The sequence below is a fragment of the Canis aureus genome, chromosome 33 (assembly GCF_053574225.1).
Source record: "Canis aureus isolate CA01 chromosome 33, VMU_Caureus_v.1.0, whole genome shotgun sequence".
Classification (NCBI taxonomy): Eukaryota; Metazoa; Chordata; class Mammalia; order Carnivora; family Canidae; genus Canis; species Canis aureus.
The window spans coordinates 22816633-22844270 of NC_135643.1; the positions used below are offsets into that span (position 1 = coordinate 22816633).

A 27638-nucleotide genomic window follows, 5' to 3' on the forward strand; every position below is an offset into this window, starting at 1 on the left:
CTAACATGTTACTCTATTGCACTCCTGAAGAGAAAAGAATGGAACTATGTTAAAAGATAAGAGTATTCACAATTTACCCACTATGTGTCGTGATCAAGCCAAAATAACTCTTCAGAACTCACCAAACTTTTTTTTTTTTAAGATTTTATTTATTTATTCATGAAAGACACACAGAGAGAGGCAGAGACACAGGCAGAGGGAGCAATAGGCTCCACGTAGGGAGCCTGATGTGGGACTCGATCCGGGGACTCCAGGATCATACCCTGGGCCAAAAGCAGACACTAAACCGCTAAGCCATCCAGGGATCCCTCACCAAACTTTTTACAGGCAGGTGATGGAGTGTCAGATAATCTTGGCACAATCCAAAAACCACTGATCATCTACAGTTACCACTGCTGCTGCATTCTAATTTTTCTGCTTCAAACAGTGGCATTTTAATCATTCTGCCCATAGCAACTAATGTCCTTTAAATTAGCATTAAAAATTCATTCTTTTGGTTTATCCTTCCTGAATCAAGCTAATTAGCTATCAGCTGAGAGCCCTTTAAATTATAACCTGAGTATGTAACATTTTCTAATTTATAATGCCTCATCTAGGCAAATTGAAAATCCAAAAAGGAGTGAATTAATTAATGTTAATTAAAGAGTACAGCATGGAACGGATGCCAGGTCAATCTTTGGAGTGCACTTGCTAAGCTATTGTTGGGGAAAAGTTGACCCTTTGCAGCACATCCATTTGGACAATGGACTTTGCCACAGTGGTTTTGTAAAACAGAGGAAAAGAAAGCTAGAGATAGGAGAGGAAGCAGCACTGAAGAGGACTGCATTTAATCGTACAATACATACATAACATATGTGATATTGCAAATTCTCTGTAATAGAACAAGTAAACAAATCAACCTTTGAAGGTTTTTACAAGTTTCTGAAATTTCTCTTTTCTATTTTTAATCAGTAAATATTCTCTGAATGCCTCTTACATACAAAGTTTTATTAGACACTGAGCAAAATGCAAAGATAAGAGGGTCATCACCCAAAGAACTTACAAAATAGAGTACTTTCTGTGATGATGAAAATATTCTCTATCTGCACCAGCCAATAGAGTTCTACATGTAGATATTCAACACTGCAAATGTGGCTTAAGTGCAGGTCTGTCTGGAAGGTAAGACATCTTGCAGACTGCTTGTTTTTATTACTTAAAGATTTCCAAATGTTGTCAATGTTTTTCTTATGCCACATCATTGTAACTCTCTCTGTCTCTCCCTCTCTCTCTCTCTCTCTCGCCCTCTCTCACTCTCTGTCTCATTCACACACCCTACCCTGTTTTCTGTTCGGTGTAATGTTCATCAACTTAAACTGATTTTCCTCAGGGCTGTGATGATCAACTTGGAGAGATGAAACATGTCAGAATTTCTGGAGTGAGGAAGAGAAAACAGCTGCATAATAAACATTAGAATTTGTAATAAGAAAAGGAACAAAAAGTATATCCAAATTATATGAAAATAAAATGGAGGAGTTTGGGGTACACAAATGGTTCTCAACAGAAATGTATACCTGTTCACAAAGGGGAATATCAGAATCTAGGAAGGGGTTAGGAAACAGGCTATGACATTTTTGTGTTGAACTAATTGGTACACGGGTTTACAAACTTTAAGAAATACAACCTTTACTGAAGAACAGTTAAAATACGTTGGTACTAAAGTGCTGAAGGGTCTTTTCACCACACAAGCCAGTGTGCAGGTAACCATTATCTCAACAGACATTGGAAATTCACGGAGTGTTACAAGGACAAAGAGCTGGTGGTTCTGGGTTCTCCACAGAATTGCTGACACAAGAACTGTGTATATGGAACCATATAATTTGGACTATACCTTAATATTCTTTTTAAAAAAGGATTTTATTTATATATTTGAGAGAGAGAGAGAGAGAGATCACAAGCAGGGGGAGCAGCAAAGGGAGAGGAGAGGAAGAAGCAGGCTCCCCGTGAAGCAGGGAGTCCAACACAGGGCTTGATCCTAGGACTCTGAGATCATGACCTGAGCCAAAGGCAGCCGCTTATCTGACTGAGCCACCCAGGCACCCTTACCTTAATATTCTTAAATGAAAACAAAAATGTTACGAATATAGGTGTCAAAACCTGGTCCTATTCATAACTTAACAAACCACTATGAGTGAGCAAAATACATTCAACATACAATAATGGAAGGATTCATTATTCAGAACAAGTAATTGCAGTTTTTAAAATCAAATTTATAACTCAATAGGAGTATTTTAAAAGTAAGGACTGTTTCATAAAGTTTGGCACATTTACTTCTTTTTTCAAGTTACTATATGTTCATCAAAGATGGATTTCAGATTCAGTCATTTTCTTTGTTGAGCCACTAAATTGTTTTCTTATTCACCCCATCTTTTTGTGCTAGACTTGAATAATACTAATATTGCCACCTATAGGTCTAAATGATTTTTTGGTTTGTTTCTCAAGAGCACAATGTGGAAGAACTAAAAACCCTTGGACAATGGATCATTCTGGATAGTTGAGTTTGACAGCCTTTTAGGGATGCATGCTTTTACTCACCTTTTTCCTTTTTTTTTTCTAATTTTGGATGGAAAAGTTTTTCAAAGACACTATATAAGTCCCTGACTTCTCAGCTACTGCACCAAAAATAATTAACAATTTTTGATGACTAAGAAGAATCATCATCTGTATGAATTATTGAGCTAGCTTCTTTGGCCTTAGGCAAAATCATCCCAGACCATTGTACCCTCTGAGTATTTCACTCATTGGAATATTCAGTCACTTGTCTGAACCATCCATTCACTTTTCACTGCTGAAAGTATATATTCCTCTTTGACATTTTTTACTCTTTCATGTTTTGCTTTCAGTTTCTGTAATTAGAAACCAAATGACTACTCTAGTTAGAGTTGTTTGCAAAATAAAAGTAATTTGGAAGTAACTTTGTGACTAAAGAATCCATAAATGTTATTTTAGGGATTTTTGTGACTCAGATGAATTTTTGTAACTTGCTTCCTGTTGCACAGGTAAGAATACCGAAAAAGAATTCTGGAGAGGTGACTCATTAATGACTTATTATGTTTAAGACTTCCTCCACTATTTAACGTTACTTTTATGTTCATATGTGGTAATTCTTCACATTTGAAATAAAGTGTCAACTTTTAAAAAAGTTCTTATGATATTAAAAATATTTGAAAATCTATTATCTTCCCCAAGCCTTCCAATTCTGCTGCAGTATGCTATGATACAAATGTTACATTTTTCTCCAGATTAGCAGAATGTATTATTCTGAGCAATAGTTAATGATCTTAAATAGATAGCATACAGAACATTATTTACTAATTTTTTAACGTATTGCATTCATGTGTAAGTCATATCTTGATATCTGATAAGCTTTTAAAAACTATAACTGTTAACTTAGAAGTATCATATTCAGATGATTTGTGTAAAGCTGGGGGCAATCCTCAGTGCTTCAGGAAAATCTAAAGTACATCTTATAGTTTATCTTCTACTCTGGACTTTAACATTCATCAACACCATTCTAGTTTATAACTTTTCTGGGGGAAAAAAGAGCTCCAGGTAGGCATCCATTATCCTCATTTGGAAAAATTGTTTATTACTTCTTTATATAAAATATTATTTTTTATTATTTTTAAGATGAGTATCAGATAAGCAATCCATAAATAAAGAGAAATTAGATAAATTGGGGATGGACTCAGAAAGTATACCATATAGATCATCTTGAAAAGACCACTGGACAGGGTTTTTCTACAGTTTAATGAATTTGGAAAATACCTCCTATTAAGCCTTTCTTAGATATTCATAATTCATTTTACAGTATTAAATACTATCCCCAAATGAAGAAATGTATGCACTTTGATCCAAATTTTCCAAATTTATGGGACCTTTCCTCTCAAAATGCTTTTTAATATCCTGTTGAACCATTATATCTGGGCACACATTCTGGTGGCCCCTGTGATGCTTACAATTATTTGCTTCTCCCCTCTTTCCAAGCCATGGTAGATCTGCACTTCTTTACATCATTGAAAGTTTAATATAATCAAATCATCTGTGATCATGCAAATAAATGGAGCAATCATCACCTGCGTCACTTCTGGGGAGCTCTTTAAGGGCCACTGTGCAATTTGTCACATTCCTTGCAAAGAGAAACTAAATGTATGTGTCAAGGTGCAGCATGGCTCAGCCTGGGTCAAGAGAGTGCTACCTATAAGAGATGAAAAGCGAGTTAGAAATCACCCTTCATTGGGTTTTCTGCCTCTGAGATCTGTGGGTTGTTATGGTGGTGTAACTTAGCTCATGCTGAATGATACACCGAACTACGCAACCAAAAACTTAAAAGTATAAGACAATTTACAAGATTGTTAAGATGATTCATCGCTCCGGAAACTAACTTTAATGGGATTCTCTCTTTTATATCTTTTTAAAGAAATTATTTATTCATTCATGAGGGACACAGAGTGAGAGAGAGGCAGAGACACAGGCAGAGGGAGAAGCAGGTTCTATGCAGGGAACCCAGTGTGGGACTCAATCCTGGGACTCCAGGATCATGCCCTGAGCCAAAGGCTGCTGAGCCACCCAGGCATCCCATTAACGGGATTCCCTAGTGCTTTGCCTTATTTAAAAATCTCAGCCGTCTCAATGAAGGAAAGGTGGATACACTGAGAATGTCCACTCAGCACAATTTTGATCAAGCCAGAGGACCTCAGTTCATGGTTGCCCTGAAAGATCTGAAACTGTTACAGGCACAAAAATACAGCAGCATTAGTAATTATCTACTGCCTTAGCTCATCTACTCAGTAGCATTTCTTCCTGTACACCAGCCTCACCACAGCATTTCATATTTTTCTTACTACTCTTATAGGATGAAAAGTTTCTACAGCCTAAGTCATTTCATGAACTTGATAAACTTAATGTTGTTACTCCTTTTCCTGAAAGGAGTTCTCCTCATTTTCTTTCTGGACCTTAATAAAAAGACTAAATTGAAAAAAAAAATTGTTTTGGTCCTCTGGTCCCAAATAGGTGTTCATATTTCTCTATTGAATACAGTAGAGGTAAATGGACTTCTTCAATTATAGACAAAAGAAGGGACAATTGATGTTATGTATGAGGATATAAAACAGTCACTCTTTTCTCGCCAGGGAGCAGGTTTCCAAGTAAAGAGAACTTCACATCAGTTTATACTTATATTTGGTATTGACCTTTTCTAAAACCATAAGAGAAACATCAATGTAAAAATAATCTCTCACTTATCAGAACTACATTTCTATGGATTTTCCAAGCCACCCTGGTCCTTGATCCCCGTACTTTTATTCTCCCCCTCAGAATCCTGGAAAAACTGAACCAGCGAAATATAATTTAGAACAAACAGAAAAGACTAAGAGCTTATTTCCGCTGAGGTTATAAAGTGTTCCCTTGATTTGTTCAGCTCTTCTGCAAAAACATTATCTCTTCAATCTTCTAGATTTTGCTCATTCCTTCATTTAATAATCACTAAGTACTGTCCACTACGGGCAAGTTGTTGGACTTTTGAAACAATTCAAGGGGCACCTGGATGGCTCAGTGGTTGAGCATCTACCTTTAGCTCAAGTCGTGATCCTGGCATCTCGGGATCAAGTCCTGCATCAGGCTCCCTGCTGGGAGCCTGCTTCTCCCTCTGCCTATGTCTCTGCCTCCCTCTCCATGTCTCTCATGAATAAATAAATAAAAACTTAAAAAAAAAAAGAATTCAAAATCTTGAACTGCATTTCCTATATAGTAGTCACTAGCCATATGTCACTATTTAAATTAAATCATTTTTTTAAAGACTAGTTATTCAGTCATTAAAACTATTTGAAGTATTCAGTAGACATATGCAGCTACTGGCTACTATGTTGAACACTGCATATGTAAAATAGTTTTATCGTCCCACAAAGTTCTTTTGAACAACGCAGATATAGAACACTAACATCATCATAGAAAGTTTTATTAGATAGTATAGGCTCTAAATAATAAATTTTATTTGCAAGTAATAATATTTTGATGACAGTCTTCTGTAGGGAGTACATAATGTCATGATATATAACTTTGCTTGGGGAAATTAGAGGAATGCAAAGAAGATTAAGTAGAAGATGGCCAGAAGGACAAAAGAGAGTCATTCTAGACAGAAATGTCAACATGTGCCAAGGTTCAGGTGCTTGACATAATGTATATTTTGAAACTAGGAGGAAACTTAGTATTCTAGAATAGATCATGGTTACAAGGGGATGGCATGAGATAAGATTGTAAGCTTAATCAGGAGTCAGAGTTTGGCAAATTTCATGTGCCATATTAAAAGTTATCATCATGAATCTCAAGGAAAACTAAAAACATATTTTAAGCAGAGTTATAACATGGTCATGTACTTTTTAGAAATATGATTCAAAATCTGCGTAATATGAGACAAACTTCTAATTCAAGTATGGGGGAATGATACAAAAGAGAAGACAAACAAAACCAAAAAGAAATGTTGGATTTTGAAAGCATATGCAAAATTTTGTGAATTAAAATAGAAAAAATGCAGAACATGGCTAAAGCCATTGGTCTATGGGCCTTCAAATTAAAGGTGCTCTAAGTCAGATGAGAACCAGATCTAGATTTACTGCTTGAAGCCAAGACCAGTAAAAAAAAAAAAAAAAATAAGCCATTTATTCTATTCATAAGTAGATTGGAAAGATCCCTAATATGCAAAAAATAGCCAGAACAAATGGAGAAATACTTTCTACTTTTGGGAGGAAAATAACTATTCACCTAAAATTATAAGCCGAGTTATACTGTGGTTTAAAAATCGAGGCAATATGACTCAGCAATTGATCACTCAGCTCATGGGCAGATAAAGAACATGGCTAGCTGTGGGAATTAATGTGAATTATAGGACACACTGATCATCAACACTTCAAACACACCTGCAGCCCTAAGTATTTTTTAGAGCTATGCCAAAACAAAACAAAACAAAAATCAAAGAAATAAAGATATTTTTAGGTATTAAAATAAATCAAGACATTTCACCACCCACAGTCCCTTGTTAAAAAGTTAATTAAGGGAGGTACTTAAGCAAAAATAAAGGTTCAACCCAGGGGGAAATCATGATATACAAGAAAGAATGCTGTCCATGAAAATTTAAAAATAGATTAGTAAGCTTAATTAACTACTAACTGGAAAAAATAAACTGTAAGGACGCTGTAAAATCTATTTCACTTGCTATAAAAATATCCAATATTTAATGTTAAAAATAGCATTAAGAACTTCTAGTTTGTAGTCCAGCACATAAAGAGCTTGCAAGTCATCACATCATCCTAATAACAAAAGTGAACAAACTGAAAATCAATAACTCTTCTTAAATCCATCAAAAAATGAAGTCCAGGGCAAACCATTGACCCCAAAATTGAAGAGACAAATATACATACTGAGAATGACAACTTATTGGTACCCATGAGTATCAACCCACAACAGAACCAGTGATATGGTAGAAAAACCTAAACTGTATAGTTGGGAATTTTAATAAACATTTAAGAAAGAAATTATACCAATTCTCTGTAATCTCTTCAAAAATACAGAGGAGAGAATGCTTCCTAATTCCTAGGAGGCCAGCATGACCCTAATACCAAAACCAGACAAAGATGTTGTGAAGAAAGAAACCTACATCATTATTACTCATGAACATAGATGCAAAAATTCCTCAACAAAATGTTATCAAAATGTCTACCAGTATATAAAAAGAATTATTACACAATGTACAAATGAGATTTATTTCAAGTATGCAACAATTAGAATATAGTTCAACACCTGAAAATCAATGACTGTAATGCAGCACATCAACACTAAACTAAAAAATAAAAATCCCATGATCGTTTCAATACATGTAGAAAAGCATTTGACAAAATCCAATGCCCACTCAGGATAAAAGAATTTCAATAAACTAGGAATAGAGGAAGACCTCCTCAATTTGATAAAGAAAAGCTTAAAAATATCCTGCACCTAACATCATATTTACTATTGAGAAACTAGAAGCTTTTCTTTCACTTTAAGTACAAGGCAAGGATGTCTCCTCTCACCACTCCTCTTCAACTGCATACTGGATGTCCTTGCTAATACAATAAAACGGGGAAGGAAATTTAAAGTATACTGATTAGGAAGGAAGAAATAAAACCACCTTTGTTCCCACTTATGGGGAAAATCTCAAAACAAAAACCAAAAACCAAACCAAACCAAAACAAAACAAAACAAAAAACCCACCTGAAATGAACACATGGATACAGCAAGGTTCCGGGACATAAGATTAATCTATAAAAATTAATTGCCTTCCCATATATGCCAGCAATTTGAAATTAAAAACACAAAAACACTTACATTAGCACTCAAAAAATAAAATAACCAGGTATAAATTTAACAAAATATATACAAGATCTATATGAGGGAAACTACAGAACCCTGATAAAAGAAATCAGAGAACTAAATAAGTAGAAACATATTCCATGTTCATGGAAAGAAGGACTCAATATTTTCAAGATCTTAGTTCTTCCTAACTTAATCTTTAAATGCAATGCAATTCTAACCAAAATCCCCACAAGTTATTTTATATATATTGACAAACTGACTAATGTTTATATGGAGAAGCAAAATATTCAGGATAACTGACACAATATTAAATGAAAAGTTAGTATTTTCTAACAAAGTTAGAATGCTAACACTAAATGACTTCAAGTCTTCCTATAAAGCTACTAATCAAGACAGTGTGATATTGGTAAGAGAATAGACAAATAGATCAATAGAACAAAATAGAGAGCCTAGAGCAGAGCCACACAAATATGGTCAACTGATCTTTGACAAAGGAGCACTTTAGAAGCTTCCTCACTGACTATAGCACTTAAGATAACGTGATCTTGGCATAGTGGTAAACAAAGAAAACTGATAAAATACTATAGAAAACCCAAAAATAAACACAAGTGAATAGGGAAATGTAGTATGTGTAAAATAAGCTATGAAATTAATAGGGGCTGGATAAGCTACTTTATAAAGGGTGCTAGGACAACTGATTGTCCATATGAAAAATATAAATAAGTAAAATTAGATTATTATACTGCATACTAAAATTAATTCTAGTAAATACTAAATTAAATACTAAATACTAAAATTAACTGTATACATGTGCACAAAGAAATATGCGTCGCAATGTCCATTATGAGATTGTAATAGTAAATGTCTTAAGACAATTTAAATGTCTACCATGATTGATAGATGTAATATATTCATAGAATGATGTAGATGGTATTTCTATATGCTCAATGTGCATGTAAACATTAATAGTCATAAAGAGTAAGTAAATCTGTTCCTTGGTAGCTAAAACTGAGATAGTAAAAAACAAGATATTAATAGTAAATCAATAAAACCCTCAAACTTGCTGATCACATCTGCATTTGTGATATTTCAAATGTGCCCTTCCAAGGACACCTGTCAACATGTCACAAAGAACAAAGCAAACGTCAGGTCTGCACTTCTGGATCTCTAGTATAAATGCTCCAGCTTAAAGCATGATGGCTAATTAAAGAGTTTAGTCCTTGCGTTGCCTTCTTTAAACCTTGACTTCATTGTTTCTTAAAGTTCCAACTTACTATGTTCTTTATGCCACAAAATGTCTCTTTCTTAATACGATTAAGCATAGACAACACATCTCCTGTTTACTGAGTTCCTGCCCTACAAGACTCTGTTGACCCTATTGTCAATTCTAATATTAGAATAAGGAAATACACTCTTTATTCCACTTATAGCCGCTTCTTTGCCTGGGAGAGGACTTACATCACACAACTGACTCGGATTCATTCCTAAATTTAGACATAGATAACCTTTTATCCTTTGTGACTAAAAGAAAATAGCTTGTTTTCTTTCCATTGGGAATAAATCATCTTAAAAATATACTAAAGAACAGAAACTAAATTTTTTTTTACAGGGCACTTCGTGGCTTATTTTAATCTCTCTCTCACTCCTTCTCTCTACCTCTCTCTCTTATCTTAGTACAGCTGACCTTCTGTTATGGCTTTGTTAAATTAACATTTGTTAAGTGGAGCACAGGGTGCCAGATGGCAAGCCAGGGTTCAGCAACAGACCATAAGAGAAATTGAAATAATTGAAGTAGAAAAGTTTGTTACTCATAGGTCCTAGAGAAAGTACACTGTACACCACACAGAGAGATCAAGGCAGGGTACAGGGAGATGCAGATCCTGAGGCACAAGCCTGTACTGGAGTCCACTGGTGGAATGCTTTGGGTATCCCAGGCTAAGGAGAAATTGCTCAATTTAAACCAAAGGAATGGGGTTTGGGTCAACCCTGCAGGGTCTTATGTAAGGTACTGGAAGGCTGGGGAAACTGTTGCGCACAAGGGCAGTTGGGGGAGTCATGTCAGGAACTTACATTTGCTTGTGACTCTGCAGGCTCTAATCTAGGGCATGCACACGCATGAGGGGCTAGTGTCGGGGTAAAGCCCCCACAGGCTATTTGATCAAACAAAATGGATACTGAGGAAGCAATACCATGAGTAGCTTTGCTAAACTCTTGACATCTTCAGATGTGGGAACAATCTAAATGTGACACTTACAATACTCTGAAGACCTGAGGATAGATTTGCTTCATTAGGCTGGACAGTTGGTTTTCTTCTTTTTCCCTTAACAGTTTTATGTTCATCCCATCTAATTGCTAAACTTCCTGCCAGCTGCATATTATTTCCCAGGGTATTCCATGGATGTAAGAGAAGTTATTGGTACCCCCCAGCCTCAGACTCGGAGTTTATGTCTCAATCCATAAGACATTATGACCTAACCACTGGTTGCTGAGTTTGTTTTTTTAGGTACGCTGACATACAACATAATGCCCATAATACCTTGGGGTATAAAGTGCTTGCCACAAGTATTCTTATTCAGCTCTTCTGCCATTGGATATCTTGGATCAATTGGGTCTTCAAGCATGATCAATAAGAGATATAAGTACTCTAACCAAGATGCAGGGAGGAAGGGGAGTTTTGATCCAAGATCTGATCATGCCATAGCTTTGCATGCAGTAAGATGACATGTTCAGTAATGTGCTGAGCATGGTTATTTTCATAATTCTGTTCAGAAATAATGCAGGACAGAATAGGAAGAAGGTCCAATTCCTGGGAGATGGGTCTGGTGAGAACAAAGCAGAAAGGGGATTCTCTGCTTAATTGTTTGGGTTTTAACACAGTGGCTTTCCTGTCCTCCCAGTGCCTCTCAAGCTGTTAAGCACCAGTGTACCCAAGAACCAAAAAGAAAGTGGCCAGATGGGGGCTGGTTTCTACAAGGAGTTACACTGCTTCTTTGCATCAAGGAAGTGCCTGAGATCTTTAGTTAGGGCAAATTAACATTAGCTATTATAACGAATAACCCTAATCTCAGTGGCTTAACATTTGCAAAATAAATTTTTTAAAAGTTTATTATTTGTTCTTGACACAGTTCCACATAGGTCCAGCCCTCTCCTAAAAAGCTTGAGAAAATGATTCAGAAAATAGCATTATTCCATTGTGTCTTTGGGTCATTTTAGAGTTCTTCTCTTCTAGTCATATAAAAGAAGACAAAGGGATCCCTGGGTGGCGCAGCAGTTTGGCGCCTGCCTTTGGCCCAGGGTGTGATCCTGGAGACCCTGGATCGAATCCCACGTCGGGCTCCCGGTGCATGGAGCCTGCTTCTCCCTCTGCCTGTGTCTCTGCCTCTCTCTCTCTCTGTGACTATCATAAATAAATAAAAATTAAAAAAAAAAAAAGAAGACAAAGCATGCATAAAGATCATGCAAGTTGTTTGAGAGGCCACACTTGTAGGCATACTACATCACTTTCATTCTCATTGAATTGTCCAGAACCCAGTCATATAGCCCCAACCTAACCACCAAAGAGGCTGTAAAATGTGACCTTTCTATGTGTCCAAGAAGAGTAGGTAGGATCGGTGAGTATCTAGCCATCCTCTGACATACTATCTTCTGATGAAACCAGTAAGATTTTTTTTTCTGCTCACTGCTACATATAGTAAAAGCTTCTGGTAAATTGACTGGAGGCCTTCTTATTGTTCCTAGTCAGCAAAAATCTGGAGGCTTAGCTGGGCTAAGTCTAAGGTTAACTCTATCTAGCTGTAGCTGAAGGTTTAGCATATCCAGAATTCTGAAACCAATCCTGTTTCCTCTAAAATTAATTTTAGAAATCTAGGTTACTAAGTAAGTTATCAGTGTGAAATTCAGTGTTTTCTTGCTATAGCTGTGATCCAGTGCCTGTTAAAAATTGTGAACCCTGGAGACGGACTGCCTGGTTTGCAATCTGGATTGCTACCTATTGGCTTTGGGCAAGTTATCTCATTTTCCTGTTCCTTAAAGTTGGAGTTATATATTTAATACACTGGAGCATTTGTGAGAAATAAATTAGAAAAGCTGTGAAAAGCACCCAGCACCTAGTTTCTGAGCCACTGCTATTATCGTCGACATTTACCAATGTTGGACTATACAAAATTGAGTCCTGCTCCTATTTCCCCAGAATCTGAATGATTGTAAATTTTTATCTGTGGGTATGTCAATGGAAAGGTACTCTCCAGATTTGGGAGAGGGGGTATATGGGGGGGGGGAGTTCAGGGAGTGAGCCCATGAGAGAAATTATGAGTGTATAGAGTCCCCCCAAAATGAGATGTCATGAGCTGTCTACACCAACAGCCAATAGACAAGAGTGAGTCAAAAGAAGATAATCCAGTGCCAAGTCCAGGGTTCAGTTAGACTCCAGTATTCAAAGAATCACCATTTAGCCTGGGTGGGCCTTGAATGGAATCACAAGATAGGTAACCTGTGGCAAAGTTGGGTCTGATACCCAAACAGACATCATGGCCCTTTCTAGTGATGCAAGAGGGTAGAACAAGAGAAGGAGGAAATGTGGCCTATAGGAGGGACAACAACAATAGAAATAAAACACCTGTGCGGGATGGGAAATAGTTTTGCTAAAGTTACCTTTTATTCATATTTGATGTGCTGCACTGTCCTTCTAAAAATCTTTGCCTGTCATGCCATTTCGCTTCAAATGAAGCCTTGCCTTGTTCTGATCAGTGACCTTGCCTCTCCACCTTAGTTAACATCTGAGACCAGTTTCCTCTAAAACTACTACATCTCTCTCATGTCCAATAGCTTTGTGGACCTCGACATGTCATTCTAGATCCACCACCTCTGATACTAATCATCCATTGGCTCACCTATTTGAATATGTACCAAAATTTATATTTTATATTTGCTTTTTGACCCTTGAAAAATCTCTTGGCTTATCAGATCCTGGACTTTTAGGGTACAGCTAGTCCTACCACAATTCTTGCTTTTGGCCCATATTTGGGAAATCCTATCTCTAAAGAAGACACATTATACTAACTTAAAATCTTCAAGAACTCAATCAACCAATAGGAGAAGTTTTCCTTTATTGAAGTTTATTAAACTCTTTTTAAAAATTGAGATTGAGGAACACCTCGGTGGCTCAGCAGTTGAGTGCCAGCCTTTGGCTCAGGGCATGATCCCAAATCCGGGGTCGAGTCCCACATCAGGCTCCCTTGTGGGGAGCCTGCTTCTCCCTCTGCCTGTGTTTCTGCCTTTCTCTCTGTGTCTCTCATGAATAAATAAATAAAATCTTTAAAAAAAATGAGACTGAAGTTTCTTTTAAATTCCCTGACATTTCCAAAAATAAATACTGGCATTTCCTTATGCAACAAGTCTTCACGCTAAACACTTGTTTTCATATGTTGAATCAGTAGGCTTCAAACCAGTTCTGAGTTCTCTTTGTAACCATTTCCCATGTTCATTGCTTGTATCCCAAGCAAAAATTGCTTTCTTTTTTTAGGCAGCCTGATGGTATGCTGTTTGAAAGGAAATATCGCTATTTGGAGCATTATGAGCACCTATGCTTGGTTTTCCATCTATACATTTCCAACATGACTTATAAAGAGAAAAATATATTTGCTCCCTGTATCCAAGGTAAAAACAGGTTTATTTCCTTTTGGGGGATATAGGAAAAAGGAAACAGAATATTATCATCAAATTTCTTCTTTGAGTAATAATATCTTAATGAAGATTTGTAATCTTATTTCCTCTTTGAAACTTCATTAAATATTTTAATCTACTTAATTCAAACTAAACAAACTGCTTTGGTAAAAGATATGCCTTTGCACATAACATATCTTGTCTTCTCCCTTTGCATCACTGCTTATAAGATTTGAATCTCCCCTCTTGTTATGGTTTAATAGCTCTAACATTAAACTTCATTTTCAGGATAATGAATAGAGATGAGGTAAAAAATATATTCCCAGTTTAATATAGAGTACACTGAACTCTGAAGTGTTTCATAAAGAATAGTGAAATGCAGAAGAAAGTTTGAGTTTTTACATTTTTTATTAATGATTATAATTAATAACCAAAATAGTTAATTTTCTTTGGCTCAACTTTTTAAATATTATTTTACTGTTGAAAGGCACACAATGCATTTATTTTTTTAAGATTTTATTTATTTATTCATGAGAGACACGGGGGGGGGGGGGCAAAGACACAGGCAGAGGGAGAAGGAGGCTCCATGCAGGGAGTCTGACATGTGACTTGATCCCCAGTCTCCAGAATTAGGCCCTGGGCCCAAGGCAGTGCTAAACCGTTGAGCCACTCGGGCTGCCCCATTTATTTTTAAATCATAATTTTTAATTTAGGAATTGAAGATGTGAAATCTTAAATGACAACAAATTAACATTTGTTTTAGACTTCTGTATAGTTACTATTCTTTGAAACCAAAGAAAAGATATTTAATTTTATATAAAGCTAAGTGTCCAGCTTACTTTCCTAGTGGAGGAAAGCACCATGCATTCACTTAAATGTCAATCAATATAAATTTTATTTTCCTTTAAATAAACTAGCACAATTTTACTTATACATACATATATTAGTGATAGATGTATATATCATCATACCTGCAGAGAATAATTTGGCACTATCAATCAAAATTTAAAATTCCTACATCCTTTGAGCTGCAACTTTGCTTTTAGGAATTTTCCTATAGATACACTGGCTCATGGCTTAACTGATGTACATAACAGAATTTTTGTGGCAATAGAGCTTATAATGCAAAAGTTGGACATAACTTAAATGCCTATTAATAAGAGACTGACTAAATAAACTTTGTTAAATACATACAATATAGTAGATTATGCTGTAAAATCTAATATATTCATTCATCAAACAAATTTAAATATTTATAGTATGTCTCCTATGTGCCAGGCATTGTACTAGGCATTGGAGATGTGTGCAGTAAATAAAATCATTGAAAATATTTAGTCATATAGTTAACATTCTAGTTTGGTATCATAAACAATAAACAAAGATGATAATTAGTTCTATTTTTTTAAAGGAAGAGGGATAGAGAGCATGGGGTATTGAACTATATCTAAAATAAAAAAAAAGATCTTCAGCAGTAATATGGAATACTCTCTAATTTACATTATTAAATGAAAAAAGAAAAGTATCTAACAGTACGCAAAACACACACACAACTCTTTGCTTATATAAAATAGCTCTGAAAAATAACAAGAAATTTGTAAGATGAGTTATCTTCACAAAGATATTTTGGGTGAACAGGAGCAGAAGAGAAAATTTCATTTTATATTTCAAAAATTTTATACCATATAAACACTTATTTTAAAAATTAAATTAAAAATTGGTACAAAAATAGGACTGAATTTCCAAATACTTCTGAAATCCTTTTATTAAAAGATTTTATTTATTTATTTATTTATTTATTTATTTATTTATTTATTTATTTATAGCAGGGAGAGGGGCAGAGAGAGAGAGAGAGAGGAAGAAAGAGAATCTCAAGCAGACTCTGTGCTGAGATTGGAGCCAGATATGAGGCTCAATCTCCTGACCCCGAGATCATGACCTGAGCTGAAATTGAGTTAGACACTTAACTGACTGAACCACCCAGGTGCCCCTATCCCTGAAATCCTAATATTAGGAGTTATTTTATATCCTTGGGAAGTATTAATGATTTGTAGTTTTGGTAAAGTATTTCTGACTGTAAACACTTTAATAATATAAAAAGAATTTCTCATAATCTTTCTGAAAGTCTGTTTTTCAGGATGACTTTACCTGACCATACTCCTGTTCTAAAAGGAAGAAGAATGAGGTAAAAGAACAAGGATGAGGGTGTTTTGTTTTTTGTTTTTTAAACATTTATTTATTTATTCATTCATTCATTCACTCATGAGAGACAGAGAGAGAGAGAGGCAGAGACATGGGCAGAGAAAGAAGCAGACTCAATGCAGGGAGCCCAGTGTGGGACTCGATCCTAGGACTCTGGGATCACACCCTCAGCTGAAAGGAGACGCCCAACCGTCAAGCCACCCAGGCATCCTGGATGATGGTGTTTTAAGGATCCCACAAACCATTAGCTTAACACCCAAGGTGACTCAGGTCAGCACGGTCATTGGCACTTTGAAGATATATTCAATATTTTAATGGCTCCAGCCCACTTGTATGATATATGTGAGCATTCGTGGAATTGATGCATAATATCAAAATTAATCTTTAAGGGCCACAATAGGGTATACTTCTCTTATAAACTGAACTTCAGGGAACTTGAATTCCCTCGACTTTCCCATGGTGATCACAGACTGGGAAAAACAGGACTCCTAAGGCTTGAGAATGTGTTTCCTCCCAAGTGAAACAATATTAGTATTAGTATTTTCTTTCTTGTTTCTTTCTCTTTTCTTTGAGAGTAATGTTCTCCCCTTCTATTGTGTCCATGCTAATCTTCCAAGGATCTAATCTGCAACAGAGGCAGTCTGCAACAGATTCCTGGGAAAAATAAGACCAACCCATGAAATTCTGCTGGATTTCACAGGTAAGATATCAGGTGTCTTTTTTCCCAGCTAGTCAATACTCCACCAACTTCCTTCATTTTGGAAGTTCATTCACTGATGTTCTAGCAAGTGTCCCTCTGCACTCTGATACACAGAGAAGTATATATAACTAACTAGTAACTGACTGAGATTTAAGATATCCAGATTCTGAAGCTTCACATACGACTTTTTCATAGGGGGCTGTTTATGACCATGCAAACAGTATCAATCACAAAACTAAAATTAGAAGGAACTTAATCATTCAGTGCAAGGAGAGGCCAGTTTTGCATGTAAGAAGCTTAGAAGAAGTCACTCCTCCATCCTAACAACAAGTAAAAAGCTGAACAGAACAACTCTTTTTGGATCCATAAGAAAGGGGAGGCCACAGGGCAAACTGCTATCTCCAAGAATAGAGAGACAAACAGACGACTACAGGAAAGCATAGCTTACTATCTCAGAGACTTACCACTGAAAAATATCACAGGAACCAGTGTCAGGCATGCCATGTCTACGTATCAAGAAAAAATTACAAGGCATACCAAAATGAGAAGAGCACAACTTGAAGAGATAGAATAGGCATCAGATCCAGACTTAGCAAGGATGTTGGTATCATATCAAATTGTTCATTTAAAGTGATTAGATTAATAATTTAAGGAATAAGTGGAAAGCTTACAAAAATAGATGGGCAATGTAAACAGAGAGATAGAAATCCTAAAAAAGAACCAAAAATAAAGGCTAGAAATAAAATATACACACACTCACTGGAAAGGAAATAAAGAATGCTTGGAAAAGTTTAGTAGCTAAATTGGACATGGCTGAAGAAAGAATCTCTGAGCTACAGGATGTATCAGTAGAATTCCTTAAAACCAAAAAGCAACATGAAAAAAAGACTGAAAAAAAACCAGAACAGAATATCCAATAATAGTGGCACTGCTACAAAAGGTGTAACATATATGTAATGAGAATGCCAGAAAAAGAATCAAGAGAGAAACGGAAATAAATATTTGAAACAATAATGACTGAAAATGTTCACAAATTAATGTCAGACACCAAATCATAGATTAAAGAAGCTCAAAGAATACCAAGCAGGATAAATGGGGGAAACAAATTACACCTAGGCATATCATTTCCCAACTCCAGAAAAATAAAACATAAAGAAAAAAATACTGAAAGAAGTCAGAGGAAATCTTTCCTATAGAGGAAGAAAGATAAGAATTCCATCTGACTTCCCCTCAGAAACCAGACAAGCAAGAAGAGAGTGAAGTAAAATGTTTGAAGTGTTGACAGAATGAGAAAAAAAAATACACCTTAACCTGGAACTCTACACCCTGAAAAATTATCATTCAAAAGTGATGGAGAAACTAGGACTTTCTCGGACAAAAATTGAGGGAATTTGTTGCCAGTAGCCCTGCCTTCTAAGAAATGTTAAATTCTTTTGAAAGAAAATAAGTCAGATATTTGGATTTATAAAAAGTAATGAAGAGCATTAACGAAGGAGGAAGTGAAGGTAAGATAAGAACTTTTTCTTATTCTTAATTGATCTAGCACGTAGCAGTTTGTGCAAAATAATAGCATCAACAGTTAGATTATGTATGCTTATGTATATATCACATATGCTTATGTCTGCTTACATATAAGCTAAAATGACAGCAATGATACACGGTGGGGTGCCTGGGCGGTTCAGTGGTTGAGCATCTGCCTTTGGCTCAGGTTGTGGTTCCGGGGTCCTGGAATTGAGTCCCACATCAGGCTCCCCTCGGGGAGCCTGCTTCTCCCTCTGCCTATGTCTCTGCCTCTCTCTGTGTGCCTTTCATGAATAAGTAAATAAAATCTTAAAAATATATATATACAAAGAATGGGTGAGAGAAATTAGAATGATTTTGCTATTAAATGAGACACTACCAGTGAAGTCGCATAGGGCTATTTGAAAGGGAACTTGGATTAGCTGTAAATGTATATTGCAAACTCTATGGCAATTACTTAAAAAGTGAAAAAAGAAAAGAAGAGAAATATAACAGATACACTAAGAAAGGAGAGAAAATGAAATCAAATAAAATGCTCAGTTGAAACCACCAAAGTTAGTGCACGATGAATAAACTGAGGTCTAGAGAAGGAACATAATGATTTCTTCAAAAATTTAAAGTAAGATGCTAAGCCAGGACAGGAACCAATGTCACCTCCAGTTCAGTCACGTTCAGACATAAATAAATACTCAGCCTCACTATGCATCCACTACCAGTAGTATTACATTCTCTTTTAGGAAACATAAGGTCCCTGACTGGTTCTTTTGATCTTCCATTTCTATAATTACTCAATTTCACCATATTGATCATTGATGCCTCTATAGATTAATATAGCCACCGATACATTGGTATTTTTATAATCAAAAACTACCACCATTTCCTGTGGTTCTAGTTGGGGAAAAGTTAGCTTTGTTTATGCTTTTCCAGACATTGGTCATGATTCCCAGTCCTTGCTGAAGGATGGTGAGGAAACACCTTCATTATTTTATCTTATCTTGAAATTATCATGGCATCCAAGATGTATTAAACCTTCACATGCATGTGAACATTTTTTTACCTCAATAATATTTGAATATTGTCATGGGTCAGCTTCACCAGAAGAAGATAATGACGTGAGAATTCAATACAGAAGGGCTCCTGAGAGAAACCTGTGAAGAAAGGAGATGAGGAGGGCAAGACAGAAGACAAGTGAGGGCGCGACTTCAGGCAAAACCCCAAACCAGTCTCATCCTGTAGAGCTCTGGAATCTAAATTCTACCCCCATATTTACCCCAACATAAGGCAAGTTTGCCGAGCCTTCAAAACCTGTGTCTGTCTGTCCTTAATGAGCATCATCATTGGGGACCTGTGAACCTTTAGGGAGGGATGCTGGCTGGTTGTGCATGCAGTCACCATGGCACCAATAGCCCAAGGGCAGTCCTCCAAAGAGAATTGAGGTCTAAGCTTCCAGGGGCCAACACACTGAAGCCAGGGAATGGGCACATAGAAAGAGTCAGACAGATCTAAGGAGATCTGCTGAGTACCAACAGCATCTGCTCAAACATTTTTGCATTATCTGTCCTAAATAAAAAAGACGAAAATATGATTAATCACTGACATATATTAAAAAAAAATCACTGACATATATTATCCAGGTCTTTCCTTAGGAAAAAAAAACCTTAAAACATATTGACGTTTGTTTTCTATTTAAGACAAAGGCCCAATACCACCATATACATATTTTTTCCTACAACACATGCACATATTTCTAAAATATTTTCTTCTAGGTTTATATATGATTTTTAAAAGGAGTTTGCATAAATGAAACATTATTCCTATTCACAGTCAGTTTATTTCATACCCTCCTTCCCAAATTTTCCTTAGGGATTCATTTCCCTTCCTTTAAATCTAGTCAACTCATTCAAGGTCCTGATGACTTTAGTATAATGCACTGGAGCTCTAATTATTCATACCTTCCAATTTATAAAACCTAACCAAAGACGATGAACAGTTTTTTTTTTCCTTTGTCAGGCAAGGAAAGGCAAGGCTTACTTAATATCTATCTACTTTTTGGCATATACTTAAAATGCTTCATGTCAGAAAAATTAAAGCAAAATGGAAAGTTTTAGCCAGAATCTCTCATCTTCAGACATTGGAAAATCAATAAAAGAGTTAGAGAGATTCTCACTTCTTAACTATTCTATACCCATAATTTTGCCCTTTGAATTCTTCCTACATTATAGCTCAGGACTATCAATAATGAGAACAGAATAAATTTAAGAACAGATAGCTCATGACATAGTTTGGAGTAGTTATTCCTAATTTAGAGTTTCAAACCCTCAGAGTACACAAATAAATATAAAAAGCAAAAGTCATGTGAAAATCATGCATTTATGTGGGGAATAGACACATGGATTAAATAAAAGGATGTTTATTTTTTCTAAACTAAAAATCATATCGACCCAATATGACAATACTCGTCATATGCTAATCAGAAGCTCTGTTGGTGGTTACATTAGCTTGACTCAAAGATCAAAATATGCAAACAAATAGTTACTTAAGGAGTTCAATTACTTTGTTGAACTGATTATCTCAAAACAAAGCCTTATGAGTGAAGAACAATAGAGGAGATTCCACTTTGTAGAAAAGACTGAGAACACCTTCCCTCTTCTCTTACTCATCTGTAGGGTGATTCAGGTATCTGAGACTGATTATCAATTTACCAAGAATACTGGTTGCGAGATAAAAATGCATGCAAAATCTCTTGTAGCCTTATTCCAGTGCCAGCCATTTAACATCTTAATATTCAGAGCTCTGACATACTGTTGCAAAGTTTGTGTATTGTAATACAGTGCCAGGCTGCAGGGGTGAGTGGGGGCTGAAATCCACCCATGCTCAGGAGCCAAGCTGCGGCTTGCAGCTACACCTAAACCGGGGGGGTGAGGGGACAGGGAGTCTTTTCTTAATTAACAAATGGTACCACAGAGGCTAATGGCAAGCCTGTTTATCTTATTAAAGTAAACATATCTGACCAGATATTTTTCTCTTTGGATCTGAAAGGTTACCCTTCAGCCTAGAAACACTCAACAACCTAGATATCAAATTATGAACAATTAGTTATATAATTTCCAAAATATTCCAAACGGTTTCAAGCTGCCAAGGGAAAATTGTGTAGCTTGACACACACAGATATGATTATGTAGACATGAAAATATACTTAGCTAGAAAACTGGTTCACATACAGGAAAATATATTTTTTTCTTATATGGGTCACGTAATTGATCTTAACAGTCACGTTCCACAATAAGACATTTTGTCATTTAAATGAAAGTACTCTCAGGGTCAGAGAAAAGATAGCCTCTGTAGAGTCTGTGATTTTCTTAAATACCCTCTTAGAAACACCACTAGGACCTACCATTTGGGTTTTATGACCCAAATAAAATTATCCCTTTAGGTCCCCAAATTAACCTAACTCTTTCCTCTGGTATTTATGACTACTGTTTTGTATTCATTAAATTTAAATGCCATAATGTATTTTTAATAAATAGACATAAATAATCCAATCCTAAAAATATCCAGGCTATCTCTCTGTGTCCTCAGGGAGCTTATAGAACTTCTGTTGTTATAAAATTTTGACTAGAAAAGGCTGTCAAAAATTTACTTTTTTATATTCCATTTTCTTATTTCTTTCCATTGTTTTGTTTACTAGATTGTTTCAAAACTCAAAAATCTAATATTTAGTAAAAATGCCTCCATTTTGTTTTTTCCACAACTTGACCTTCTTTCTTTTATAAAAAAAAAAAAAATAGTTTTATTCCATTGATTTTTTTATCCTTTCTACTGATGGAGGATTTTCAAAAGTTTAACTCTTTCCTTTCTGACCACTGTCATTAACCTCATCCAAATACCAGTCCTTCAATCTCCAATGTCTCTCTCTTTCCTCCCCACACCCTTACTACACACACACACACACACACACACACACACAGGATCTAGAGGAGAAATCTATTCCCCTATTTGTTCTTGCAAAAACAGGGAGATGGAAGAAGGAGGCTTAACCAACAGAAATAGAGAGTACCTTCTACAGTATAAGATTGCACTCTTTCAGCTGGAGGGATATCACACTCCATGATTGCCTGCTTATTCATCTCAGAGTTGGAATTAGAATATCCTTATTTAAAACTACAGATTGACTTCTTTCTCCCCAATTGTTCTTTGATTGAATGGCCCACCTCCAGGACAGTGTGCTATTGACAATTGCTTAGACAAGCAGATAGAGGACAAAAAGAATATCTAAATAGCTCAGTTTCCATTTCAAAAGAGAATTTTCAAAAATTTTAGTTAATTTATCTATTTGAGAGAGAGTGAGAGCGAGAAAGACCACAGAGGGAGAGGAAGAGGGAGAAACAGAGTCGCCACTGAGTAGAGAGCCTGATGTGAGGCTCAATCCCAGAACCTGAGATCATGACCTGAGCCAAAGGCAGACATTTAACCAACTGAGCCACTCAGGCATCCCAAAAGAGAATTTTTAAAATGCAGAAGCTGTTTTAAAAAATACCCAAAGGAATCATTCTTCTAATATTACTCAAAGGACAATGGGCATCCTGTGTGAGAAAAAGAGCAAGTGTATGTAGCATACTAACTATGGAGGCCACAAATACCACCACTTTCCTGAGTCACAGGTTCCAAGCCTGTATCTCATAGAGCATGAGGAAATCATGAGTTTCATGTACAATAAGCTGGCTGTCTCTCATCACTGGGGGAAACCAGAATTATGCATCAATTGCATAATTCCAAAAGCCAACATCAGTTAAGATTTATTAAAAGTAGATCTCCACCCTTCACTTTCTGAGAGTACAAATTCCATTTGTCTCCACAACTCATTGATGATAGTCCCTATTCCCCCTCCAAAACTGTACAACAAAAAAGTTATTCCTGTTGTCTATACCTCTCTGGAGCTGATCTAGGGACAAGATGACATTTGCTCTGTATTAGTCTTTAGGTTATTGACAATGACTTCTCTATCTTGTGTGAGCTTGGATAAAACCACTGCACGTGAAATATTGATGTTAGTGATAACTAGGGGGACACCTGGCATTTGCTCTCTAGTCCTCTGACATTTATGTTTCCACTTTGATTTTTTTTGGCTCACATTCAAAGCTAGATTTTCTTCAATGGCACCCCACCTGGCTTATTTGACCTGGTAAGAGTGACACTGTATCCTAGAGAAACTTTTGCAGGGAGTTGAATCAAAGTAAAAGATAAATGCAATTCTTTGCAAAACCTGACTTTATGGGAGCCAGGGTTGCTCCCTGCAGGGACTTTCAGTAGAAGGGATCCCACGCAGATGGGTGCTGTGCTGCACGGTATTTATGCATGCCACCTACTGGTGCACACAAAATGCATGGTGTGAGATTTGACACATCATCCCAGTTCCAGAATACATGTGCAACCTGACAAACTTATTATCTGATCAGAGTGAACTGCATCCATCTTTGCTGTTTATACAACTATTTAAATTTAAGAATGTCATTTATTCCTCCCCCTAATAGGGGACGTGATTTTTTTTAACATATTGGTTTTACAGAGGATTTTAGAAAAGGTGCCTGGATTATGAGCAGAGTGGAATTTAAAAGGCATATAGGGATGCCTGGGTGGCTCAGGGGTTGAGCATCTGCCTTCAGCTCAGGGTATGATCCTGGGGTCCAGGGATTGAGTCCTGCACCCGGCTCCCCATAGGGAGCCTGCTTCTCCCTCTGCCTATGTCTCTTTCTCTCCATGTGTGTACCTCTAACAAATAAATAAATAAAATCTTTAAAAAAATAAAAAACTATAAAATAAAAGGTATGTTAAAACCAAGGCTTTGTGAACTATATCAGGAGGGAAAAGACTTCACTAGTGAGCTAGATAACAGAAGGAACAAAATGAAGTAACGTTAGTAAAAAAGAAATGAAATAAAAAGAGTTGAATTATGCCTTCGTGAGTACTTACTTTTTGTTCTTATTGAGGTGTTTTTGAAGGAATGCAATGGTCAACACAAAAAGAGATCCAAGAAAACATTTCATTAAGATTTATCTGAATTTCAAGTAAAGAGAAGAAATTGATAATAAAAGCTTATTTGATATCAGAATTTGTGTAGTTCCACTCCCCCCACTACCGACATCCTTCTTCATCCTTCACGTCCCTGGGCTTGCCCTGGTTGGCTGACCTTTGGGGTCAGAGGTCAGCCAGGCTGACCCCAGCTTCACCAAGCTTCTTGCTTCTAATTGGCTTTGGCCATTGAGGGATAGGATACTAGAAAGCTGGAGGAAAGAAAGGTCATCAGATTAATTCTTCCCTGACTCCTCCTTGTTTTGAGGCTGTGTTTCTGGCAGCATATCCTTCTCAAAACACATCAACCAGAGCCCGGTGCTAGTAGCCCTTCATCCAGAGTCCAAGGGCTCCTTAAGCTCTGGTATCTATTTCTTTACCTCCTTCCTTCAAACATAAGGCTGGTAAAAGCTTTCCACTATTGCTAATGCCTGGGTACCCCCTCATCATTTGTTTGCCCAAAATCTGAAAATAAGCCACTTACAGCAGCCTCTTCTTGAACTAACTGGTGACCAATTTTGAACCCTGCCAGTAGCTTGACCAATAAGCCTTTGAAGAATGCTAGAGCTTGAAGGCATCCTGGAGAATGGAGTCCAATATCTCCATTTTAAAAACAAGGGAACCAAGATTCAGAGAAGTGGCCCAAGAGGTCATAACCAACAACTCAATGAGCTGAGGTAGACCTACACTTCAGGGCTCTTGATATGTGCTTTGGCTCTCAGTTCCTTTCAGGGTACTGTATCAGTTTCAATGTCATTAGTTTGTAGAAAAGAGAGGAAAATAAAATATGTAAAGTAAATCCCAATGCCAATTATATGTGTAAATTAATTTTGTGTTTATCAATATGTACTGAGAAGAATTTTGACACATATTTTACCTCAGCTAGATGGTAGCTCATGACACAGGGCAGAAGGTTTTGTTTTCGCTGTGGTAACTTCTGTTGTGCTAATGTTACATCTCAACATTCTAATTTTCCTGCTGTGAATAGAACACTTTTTAAATGACTCAAGCGCCTAAATTATCACATTCTAATCTACTGATATGTCTAGTAAGATGTTTTGAAATGTAGTGATATACCATTTGAATCAAAATTGAAGGGAGAGTGAATTCATTTTTCTTCAAATGGATTCCAGTGTGACTGATCAATGGTGGGGGACTGCAGGTTTGAGTTCTGGTCCCAGTCCCACAGCGAAGCCATTGGTCCTTGACTGAGAGTCAGTTTATACATCTCTAAACAAAGTGGAGGTTCAGATGACTTCTTATTTTCTCTTCCATCTCTGCTATTCCATATTTCTACAAACCAGAATATTGAAGCAAGAGTGCCCCTCCAGTTTTGTCATTAGTAAAATACAGAAAAAAATTCCAAATAAGTTTTGACTTGCTTTATATTTTTCTATCTTTTTATTTTACAAATACAAAAAGAAGAAAGTAAATATAATGACTATTTCCTCAATAATGCTGAAATTAATGGAAAATAAAATGTTGAAAATGGATTTCTATCGTCTCTTAGCTAGTCTAAGAAGAATATAATTGTAGAGGGATTTTTCTGAATGTTTTTTAGGTCATTGACTACTTTCAGGATCTTCTAAGGGTTGTCTACAATTTCAGAGGTCTACGAGCTAAGGCATCCATTGCTTAGGGTAAAAATTCCTTTCTTCAGCATACAGATAATGATACATTTTATAAGTACATTTCCATTTTGAACTTTTCCCCAATAGTCTTTTTCTATAACTATCAAATATTTAAGATTGACTTTGTGTGAAAATAGGGGTTAAATCTTGGTTCTATTACTACCTACCTGAGTGAGCTTGATCAAGTTGATTCCTGTTTCTCATCTTCATCTTCATCTTCAAAATTGAATGAACATTTTGCTTTTATGAGGTTAGTGAGATAATAAATGGAAAGTGGCTCCAGTTACTGTAAAGGATTTATCTAAGGTGGTTACTGTTTGTTAGCATCTAACACGATACCTAATCAAGTAGGTGCTTAATAAATATTTGATCAAATAAGCAGATGTTTGAATGAATAAATGATAACCATTTACTTTCACATTCTCTCTTGAGATTCACATTATGGCCGTTTTAACCTTTGTTAAAATCTAGGTTTTCCACTGAAGTTATTTATTATCTTAGTTACCTATGGCTTAAAAATTATTGTGTTAAAAGATGCTCATGGATATGTAGTATTACAATTCTTTAAAATACTGAAGTAGCTATAATTTGAATTCTTTGGGTCAGTGTAATAATAATGTAATGTGTTGTTATGAAAGCACCTAGCAGAGGCACATAATAACCTCAAAGTAAAAACAGTTCCCTTCTTTCCTTTCTTCTCTTTTCTGGATAAGTTTACTATTCAGTGGAAGTTTCCTTTTAGACATCAGGAAAGTCTAATTCCTACTTTACTAAAAAATCTTCAAAATCTGTCTTAAAAAGTAAGGTTTCTTTCTTCCTCGTGATTATACATTCACCACAGGTCTCTTAAGAGCTGTTACTTGTAATCATTCATGGGCTCAGGCTGATAACATAGGTATCACCTCCAACATTTTCAGTTGCTGTACCAGAAAGATACAGTTCTGGAGAGTTTTATATCAACAACTGGCTGCGCCAGCCTGGAAATGACATATATGTTGTCTGCTCATACCTCATTGGCCAGAACTAGTCACATGGTCCCACTCAATTACAAGCGGTCTAGGAAATATAATCTTACTGTGTTTTCAAAACACGAAGAACCTGAAATACTTGGCAAGCTGTGCTAAGGACTGCCATTATAGAGGCATAAGATACGATTGTCTTGGACCACTTTAATCTACCCTTAACACATTCAGTCACAGAAATCTTGCTTCAAGCCAATCACAATCCTCTCCATGCTTATTCTGAGAAGAAAGAAAAGCAAGAAATTGGAAAAAGAGATGGTTAGGAAAAATGGGAAAAGGGAGAGGAAAGAGAAGGATAAACAGAAAAGCAAGAAGGTAGGTAAAGAGCAAATCAAAGAAAATATAATTGTTCCAGAATGTTCATCATCAATGAAAGGGTACATGTAGCTCTAGCAATTTTAGAGTCCAACTTCTCTTAGAAGGTTGTGGAATTACTGGGGTTCTTAGATTTTG

At 36.2% G+C, this 27638-nt stretch overlaps 1 long non-coding RNA gene and 1 pseudogene across 2 annotated transcripts in view; one reads left to right on the forward strand and one right to left on the reverse strand.

Moving 5' to 3' along the window:
• Positions 1-3826: 3826 nt before the first annotated feature.
• The window catches only part of LOC144303753 (uncharacterized), a 53140-nt gene continuing 29328 nt past the window's right edge, over positions 3827-27638 (reverse strand). The window contains exons 6-7 of one of the 2 annotated variants that reach the window (XR_013370727.1): positions 19521-19611; positions 3827-4234 (exon numbers count right to left, since the gene is read on the reverse strand). This is a non-coding gene — a long non-coding RNA (uncharacterized LOC144303753). Of the gene's footprint in view, positions 4235-11502; positions 11780-19520; positions 19612-27638 lie in introns of those variants that run through there. The other variant, XR_013370728.1, reaches the window with a different exon arrangement.
• LOC144304394 (5.8S ribosomal RNA) lies at positions 6843-6995 on the forward strand (annotated as a pseudogene).